Below are 8,043 nucleotides of genomic sequence, written 5' to 3'. Positions count from 1 at the left end.
GACGACCTACAGTTATGCAGGCGGAACTTCATAGGGCCATTAAACATAACTGAGCATATAATTGATAACTATTTTTTATTTTTTTTATTTTTTACACATATATTTATTTATATCCTGCCTTTTTCCCTCATGAAACTCAGGGTGACTTACAACGTGAACTCCATGGTTCTATGAAAACGGCACAGCACCAGCCCTTTCCATTTCAAAGCAGCCATAGTTCGCAAGGACCTTTCATTAAAAGCCTGACCACAAACTTGACATGAGCCAACAGTGTGACGCGGCAGCTAAAAAAGCCAATGCAATTATTGGCTGCATCAATAGGAGTATAGCATCTAGATCAAGGGAAGTAATAGTGCCACTGTATTCTGCTCTGGTCAGACCTCACCTGGAGTACTGTGTCCAGTTCTGGGCACCACAGTTCAAGAAGGACACTGACAAACTGGAACGTGTCCAGAGGAGGGCAACCAAAATGGTCAAAGGCCTGGAAACGATGCCTTATGAGGAACGGCTAAGGGAGCTGGGCATGTTTAGCCTGGAGAAGAGGAGGTTAAGGGGTGATATGATAGCCATGTTCAAATATATAAAAGGATGTCACATAAAGGAGGGAGAAAGGTTGTTTTCTGCTGCTCCAGAGAAGCGGACACGGAGCAATGGATCCAAACTACAAGAAAGAAGATTCCACCTAAACATTAGAAAGAACTTCCTGACAGTAAGAGCTGTTCGACAGTGGAATTTGATGCCAAGGAGTGTGGTGGAGTCTCCTTGTTTGGAGGTCTTTAAGCAGAGGCTTGACAACCATATGTCAGGAGTGGTGTTTCCTGCTTGGCAGGGGGTTGACTCAATGTCCCTTGTGGTCTCTTCCAACTCAATGATTCTATGAAAAGCAGCAGCCAGCTCACATGCCAACGGCAGAAGGACCCAAGGAGGGAGCCAGTCTGGCTTCTCTGGGGAGAGAATTCCAGAGTGGGAACAGCCACTGAGAAGGCCCCTTTGGCAGACACACTTTGACTTGTTACCATAAGCGTCGTATAAATATACCAGCAATGAACTTAGGTGAGTTATGAAACATAATGTAGCTAAAATGGCACCATATGAAATGCATGGCTAAAAGGCACCATTCACACAATCAGCAGGTATAAGCACAACCAGGAGAACCCTTGATATTCTGTTAATACAGGCATCTGCTCACTCACACAAGGGCCTGCATGTGCATAAGTGAAATCACATAAAGTGGGGAGTACCCTAGGACTTGCTGATCAGAAGGTCCGCAGTTCGAATCCCCGTGACGGGGTGAGCTCCCGTTGCTCGGTCCCTGCTCCTGCCAACCTTCTTAGGTGGAAAGAAGATTCCACCTAAACATTAGGAAGAACTTCCTGGCAGTAAGAGCTGTTCGACAGTGGAATTTGCTGCCAAGGAGTGTGGTGGTGTCTCCTTTGGAGGTCTTTAAGCAGAGGCTTGACAACCATATGTCAGGAGTGCTCTGATGGTGTTTCCTGCTTGGCAGGGGGTTGGACTCGATGGCCCTTGTGGTCTCTTCCAACTCTATGATTCTATGAACCTAGCAGTTCAAAAGCACGTCAAAGTGCAAGTAGATAAATAGGTACCGCTCCAGCGGGAAGGTAAATGGTGTTTCCGTGCACTGCTCTGCTTCGCCAGAAGCGGCTTAGTCAGGCTGGCCACATGACCCGGAAGCTCCCTCGGCCAATAAAGCGAGATGAGTGCCGCAACCCCAGAGTTGGCCACGACTGGACCTAATGGTCAGGGGTCCCTTTACCTTTTACCCACTAAAAAGCATGTTAGGCAGGTAGGATGAGCAGCCTAAATAAAGTCCTGCTGTGCCTCTAGTCTCTTTGGGGCTTCGTCTGCCCTTAGGGACGTCCTCTTCAGGCTCTGGGGAGGGTCTGCTCTCGAGCCATGAGGGCTCTTCGGCTGGTTATTTATTTCCTGGTTTCTATTTATTTCTCAGCGCCATGTATGTACATGGTCATGTGTGAATAGATCATACATAAGATTCCTGTATTGCAGAGGGTTGGACTAGATGACCCTTGGGATCCCTTCCAGCTCTACAGTTCTATGCTTCTGTAAATATGGGGGTACCTGCACTTGGCTCTACTAATTTCCAGTGTCTAATCTGAGAGGAGATATGGACACTGAATTCTGAACACGGCAAAGGTGCTGCTGGTTTGCAGTTTCCCCAGTTTGAATGTATTCAACCTGCACATGTGTCAATGATCAAAACTCCTTTTCATCAGTTTTGAGTCCAACTGTTTTGCCAATTACAGCCCAATCTGGAAGCGGTATATCTAGCCTCAGTCACTCACACACTGGTTCAGATACAATAAACTACAGTGGTACCTTGGGTTAAGAACTTAATTTGTTCTGGAGGTCCATTCTTAACCTGAAACTGTTCTTAACCTGAGGTACCACTTTAGCTAATGGGGCCTTCCGCTGCCGCCGTGCCACCACTGTGCGATTTCTGTTCTCATCCTGAAGCAAAGTTCTTAACTCAAGGTACTATTTATGGGTTAGCGGAGTCTGTAACCTGAAGCATCTGTAACCTGAAGCGTCAGTAACCGAAGGTACCACTGTACATTCAACCCATGCAAAGGTAAAAAGATTTCTGACTTCCGTCAGGCTTCTGACACCCACCTACATTTCTGCCTTATGGAATGCAAAAGACATTGTCACAATTCAATGACACATTCTTGCCATGCAAAGGCTTTGTGGAGGGCTTGAGAAAGGGCTTGTGAGAGAATGGCCTGGAAAGAGTCTCAAGGGCAACAGTTAACTCCCAGGCCTGAGGTTCTCTAACCTGGATTACACCATTATGAAGGCATTGCTCTCCAGCTCATCATTAGTTAAGGTCAGAATGGTGGTACCAGTGACAGGGCTTTTTCATTGGCTCCATAGTTGTGGGAAATCCAACAAATTCTCTCTTACTGTTTTTAGATACTGCTGTGGATACCTTTTTGTTCCATCAGGCTTTCTATGAGGGGTAAGTATTCTTCTTTCTACGCTCATTGCTACATACTGTTTTAAAAACATTTTTTGCTGGTGTATTTTCTGCTCTGCCTGTTCTTTACTACTGTTTTTATTGCTACTAGAAATTATTTGGAAATATTTTATTCTGAAAGGCAGGGTATAAACAAATTAATTAATTTTAAATTCAAATTTATTAAATTGGATTCCAATGGCTTATTGGTAAATTACCCCCATGGTAGTGGATTGCCAATGAACCATTGGAATTCATGCGGCATTCTTTTAATTCTATGAACATAGCAGTTCTATGTTACTGTGTCATGCCTTCTAGTGAGATCATTGGCTAAATAGGAAACTAGAAAACCTGATCTTGAAACTCAAATGAGATTTGACATTTTGAAAACTGACATTAACACTTTTTCTCATGCAATGATCTTTACTTGAAATATTTCAGAATATAAATGAAGTGTGATTAATGTATTGTTTTCATTAAACCTGCAATTAAAAAAAGAACAGACTTCAAACATGATCACAGCAGTCCTTTTAAAAGTCTTTTCATCATACGAAAAAGTACCATTACTTGGCTTCACAATCAATTCATTTTAACCCAAAACATGTCCAAACATTCTGTATTACAAAACAGAAAATATGATACAATTAATGAAAAAAGTCAAAATGCTGGCATCACCGTTTTGTTTCCACATCAATACATAAAAATGGACAACACATTAAATATTTTGTTATTAACAGTTAGAAATATTAACACTAAAAATCATGTATAAATTAGGAAATAATGTACAAACTATTTCCAAAGCGCTCTTTCAAATACAGTATATACACAACATTCAAGAAATTCTTAATGTAAGACATTTCCAACTGATGCGATGTTGCTGTTTTACTTGTTAAAATGCTTGTGGTCTTTAAAAAATGATTTTCAGCAATGCTAAAAACCATACGAGAAGCAGATGTCAAAGCTGGTAAGGAGCAATGCATTTTTTTCTGGCTATCAGTAAACTCTAATGTGAAGGTGACCATTGTTTATTCTAACACCTCGATGTTCTAGGCAGGCAATCCATTAGTGTTTCCCACTGCACTGGTGTGAGCCTCTCCTGGATCAGCACAAACAGCCAAGTCGTGACAAATGCCAGGAACATAGGAGACCCTGCAGTGTAGTTGCCATGCAACAACTGCTGGAAATTTTGCAGTGGCTGTTGGCCAGGGTACACTGCACCAGGGGCTCATGGCTTCTTGCAAAGGCCTCTTTTGATTGCTCCCTCTGAACATAACCACCCATTGTTGTGCAGTTACATGGGTTGTGAGGGTTCCTCCTGCAGGCATGACAAAGCAGGCTAGGCAGAGAGTTATTGGCCATCACCCAAAAGTGCTACATGGCACTGGCAGAGTTGTAAATAGAGCCATCGCTGTGCTTAGTGCTATGAAGGGTTCAGAAAAAGGAAGACAGAAATGACAATATAGACAAAAATTCTTCTTGATGAACAACTATACAAATGTTGATTTGTTTGCTTTGGGCCTGTGTGGCTTTGTATTTTCACTGACTGCTTGTTAACAATGCTAGGTATATTGGAGTTCCCCCCCCCCATTGCTGCCTTTAAAATTATTAAATAGTTTTCATTTATACCTTTATATGCTCTTAATTTATTTTAAGTGGAATAAAAATTCCTAAATACATTTTGCAGAAGGGCAGATCTTGAGCAGCACTTTGTAGCAGCACTTTCCTGACCCTCATACATATATAAATTGTCCTTCTATTTGTACAGTATTCTCATAGATCATTGGATCATTTTTTAAATAAATAGTAATATTGATATTTTTTGGGTCCAGTGTCTATTTTCTGGAGGTCCGTGTTTTTGAAAATTGGTATCTCAACACAAAATCTAAACCATCCAGATGTTTATAATAAGTGATATAATATACTATAGTCTTAAACTGAGTAAACTTGTGTACTCAAATTCATCTTAGATTATTTATCTAAAAAAAATCCCACCACTTTTTGAGAAATCCTGTAGTTTTGAACAACAAACTGAACATCTTGCCAATCTTTTACAGTTTAAATGTTTCAGAAGCTTTAAGTTTGATTTATTTATGTTTAAACTGTATGTTGGGCAGCACTTGCATTCAGAGCTGAGTGGCATCTGACCCAAGGTATCATAGGGAAAGGGCTGTGTGGCTCCCTTTTCTGTACACAGAAGGGAAAGGCTGTGCCAGAAAGTAGGAAGCGTGGGTGCCCCTCAGATACGCACCCCTCAGAAATCATGGGGATGAGCAGTACAACTGAGGCAACTGAAGGAGAGGAGTGGAACTTGTAGCCCTCTAAATGCTACAAGGCCGTTGGGTTATAAGGATTTTACAGAGCAGTTTGTCCCTCCTGGAGTGATGATCTCCCTTAACCTACTATCCTGTATTGTCTTAGACACTGTCAGGCTGTACAGGAGCTTTGAGGACTGAGCTTTATAACTGATAAAAGGGGCAGGCAAGATTTGTGAAGGAGCCCTGCAAAGATGAGGGGACCAAAGACCTACTGACTTCCTTTCCCTCTCTTTTCTGCCCTCCCCAAGTAGGGATCCATGTGATATACTGCATGCCTAGTGTGAAGCTGCTCTCTCATTCCCAGCAGGTGATCAGCATAAGAAACCCAGTGTGACCAAAAGACACACCATGAGCAATAATTTTTATAGCAACACTGCCTTTTAAATGCTACAGTGTTTTCTGTAGTTCCTAACAATGCAGGATCCAGTCAGTTAAATATAATAAACAGTCCGTGAATATATCTGATTACTGGAAACAGAGTTTCCAAACTGCTACTGAAGCCAAAATACCAAGGAAGAGCTATCGTACTTAGAGTAGACCCACTGAAATAGATAGACTTAAGTTAGGCATGACTATCATTTTGATTGATTGAAACAAATGATATTCTGCCCCTCGTTAAAAAATGTCCAGGCAGATAATAAGGTTAAAAACACAAAAATCAAAACATTAAATTGCAATATATCAATTAGTCTAAATTCGCTCATCAAAATATTGCCATTGTAATATATAGGTGAATGATCTTATTACAGAATAAAGTCTTCAGTTAACTTGTCCGTTGATTTCTATTGGTCTACTCGAGTATGACTTAGTTGAATGCAGCCCTTAAGTCTGTAACCTGATTTTGTTTATGGCTATATTTCTTGGTGGAAGGCTGAGTAAGTGGAAGGATCAGAAAATGAACTGGCAGCTAATCAGCTGCATGGGAAACATGCACTATCTCTAAAGTGCATGCTACAGTTACTTTGTAGTAAAGTCTGGATGGTCATTTATGCTTCTCAACAACTTGTGTGGATATGAAGCTATATTGACTTTTGACAGACTGAATCTTGGAGTTTGTTTTACCTACAGCTTGGATAACAAGATTAAAATGGTACTAGTGAATTTTTGCTTTGGCAGATATTGGATCCAGATCCAACTAGAGTTAAGCTGAGTTTGGTCCCACTGATTTCAAGCACACACTCACTGCTCTCCCAGTGAAATCAATGGAATTTTAAAGTGCTTCGCTTTGGCTGCATTTCATCATCCTACTGGCTAAATTTGTTCCGCAGTACATTTTATTATAAATGGTCATATTGCAGATATTTAAATCAGGTGTAAGTCTTTATGGTAGCCGTCCTAAGCACACTCAATTGGAAATAAAACCCCACTGAATTAACAATGAATGAATGAATCATAGAACTTTGTTTTTACAAGAATCCCATTTTATGCCAAAGGCAACTATACTGGGTCTTCTGCACAGTGGTAACTATTTTGGCACTGAGTACACACTATATCCTGCAGTAAATTAGTTATGTGAGGGAAATCCATTTTCTTTACATACTTGCCGCCTGAAGAAGGAAGGTTCCTTGTAGGGACACTTGGTAGAGAAAGGCAAATCTCTTCCCATATTCAGGCAGCCACCTAAGCAATGGAAGCACAGCTCTTCTGTTGCCCTTCATTATTAGTCCAGGAGCCTGTAATGGCTTTGCCTTCTTGATAAGGCACCTATTTTCCAAGCAATGCAACAGATAGACGTATACAAGAGATGCAAGTCTCATGAAGCAACTTGCAGACTTATTTTTGCTACAGGACACCACACATGTCCCTTATGTTGATGTCATCACCTGGGCCAGGATGCATAAAAATGTGTCCTAGTACATGAATTCCCCAAGAACATTATACAATAGGTACAGAAGGAATCAATCTTTTCCTTTCCCAGATTCCAGATTCCTCGGCCACACACTAACTGAAACCATGGCTGAAACAGAGTAGTCTTCTCTGGTGGTTTAGTATAAATTCAGTGGAACTACTGCCCACATTTCAGCAGTTTAATGCTTCTTTGGTATTGACCTGCTATGGGATATAAGGGCATCTTCCCATAACAGGGCCAGTTCCCAAGTCAGCAATAAACCCCAATCATAAATAGTTGGTGGAAAGGTGACTTAAATAGGCCCTACTTACTGCTGTACTAATTTGTTGTTTCACTTTGAAAGTATCTAGCAAATCAAACTCATGCCCATACATTTCAGTATTTGCAGTTCAGAATAGAAACCAAGAAAATGCAATAAAATAAGCCTATCCCAATACCATCAAATTAGGATCTATTGATTTCAGAGGATAGTAGATACAAAATAATCTGCAGCACATCCAGGCAGTTTCACCTTGAAAACAATGCTAAGAGCAGTTACATGAGCAGAGCACGAAAAACTTAATTATATGTGTTTGATGTATTACAGAATATTGTAGCCTTGTAGATGACGAAGAAGAAAAATAGCTGGGTGTGATGTGGATACCGAAGTTCAAGTAACCTCTAAAGCTAGACATCAAGTGAGGGTGGGGGCAGGAGAAGGAAGAACCTTTGCATTGTATCAACATACAGTATTATACACAGCACCAAAACATACCAAACCATTAAAGCATTGCCTAGTTACCAGTAGTGCACTGCTTCATATCCAGCATGAAATGAATACTATTTCACAGACAAATGCTCCTTTGTGCTAAGGGGGTTAACCAACATATTACGATTAATCAAAAACT

General features: G+C 40.9%; 1 long non-coding RNA gene across 2 annotated transcripts; it reads left to right on the top strand.

Annotated features, from left to right (window-relative positions):
- The first annotated feature begins 888 nt into the window (after positions 1-888).
- Positions 889-7,949, top strand: LOC309534371. Of its 2 annotated transcripts, none has more exons than XR_014220636.1 (3): positions 889-1,053; positions 2,950-2,995; positions 7,743-7,949. It is a non-coding gene; the product is annotated as an uncharacterized lncRNA (long non-coding RNA). The 2 variants fall into 2 exon arrangements; XR_014220637.1 differs by having other exon boundaries at positions 5,556-7,949.
- Positions 7,950-8,043: the final 94 nt, after the last annotated feature.

Source organism: Podarcis vaucheri (assembly GCF_965113315.1).
Source record: "Podarcis vaucheri genome assembly, chromosome: 6".
Taxonomy (NCBI): Eukaryota; Metazoa; Chordata; class Lepidosauria; order Squamata; family Lacertidae; genus Podarcis; species Podarcis vaucheri.
Note: the sequence above shows the minus strand (reverse complement) of the source record. Positions and strands in the feature narration are given on the sequence as shown.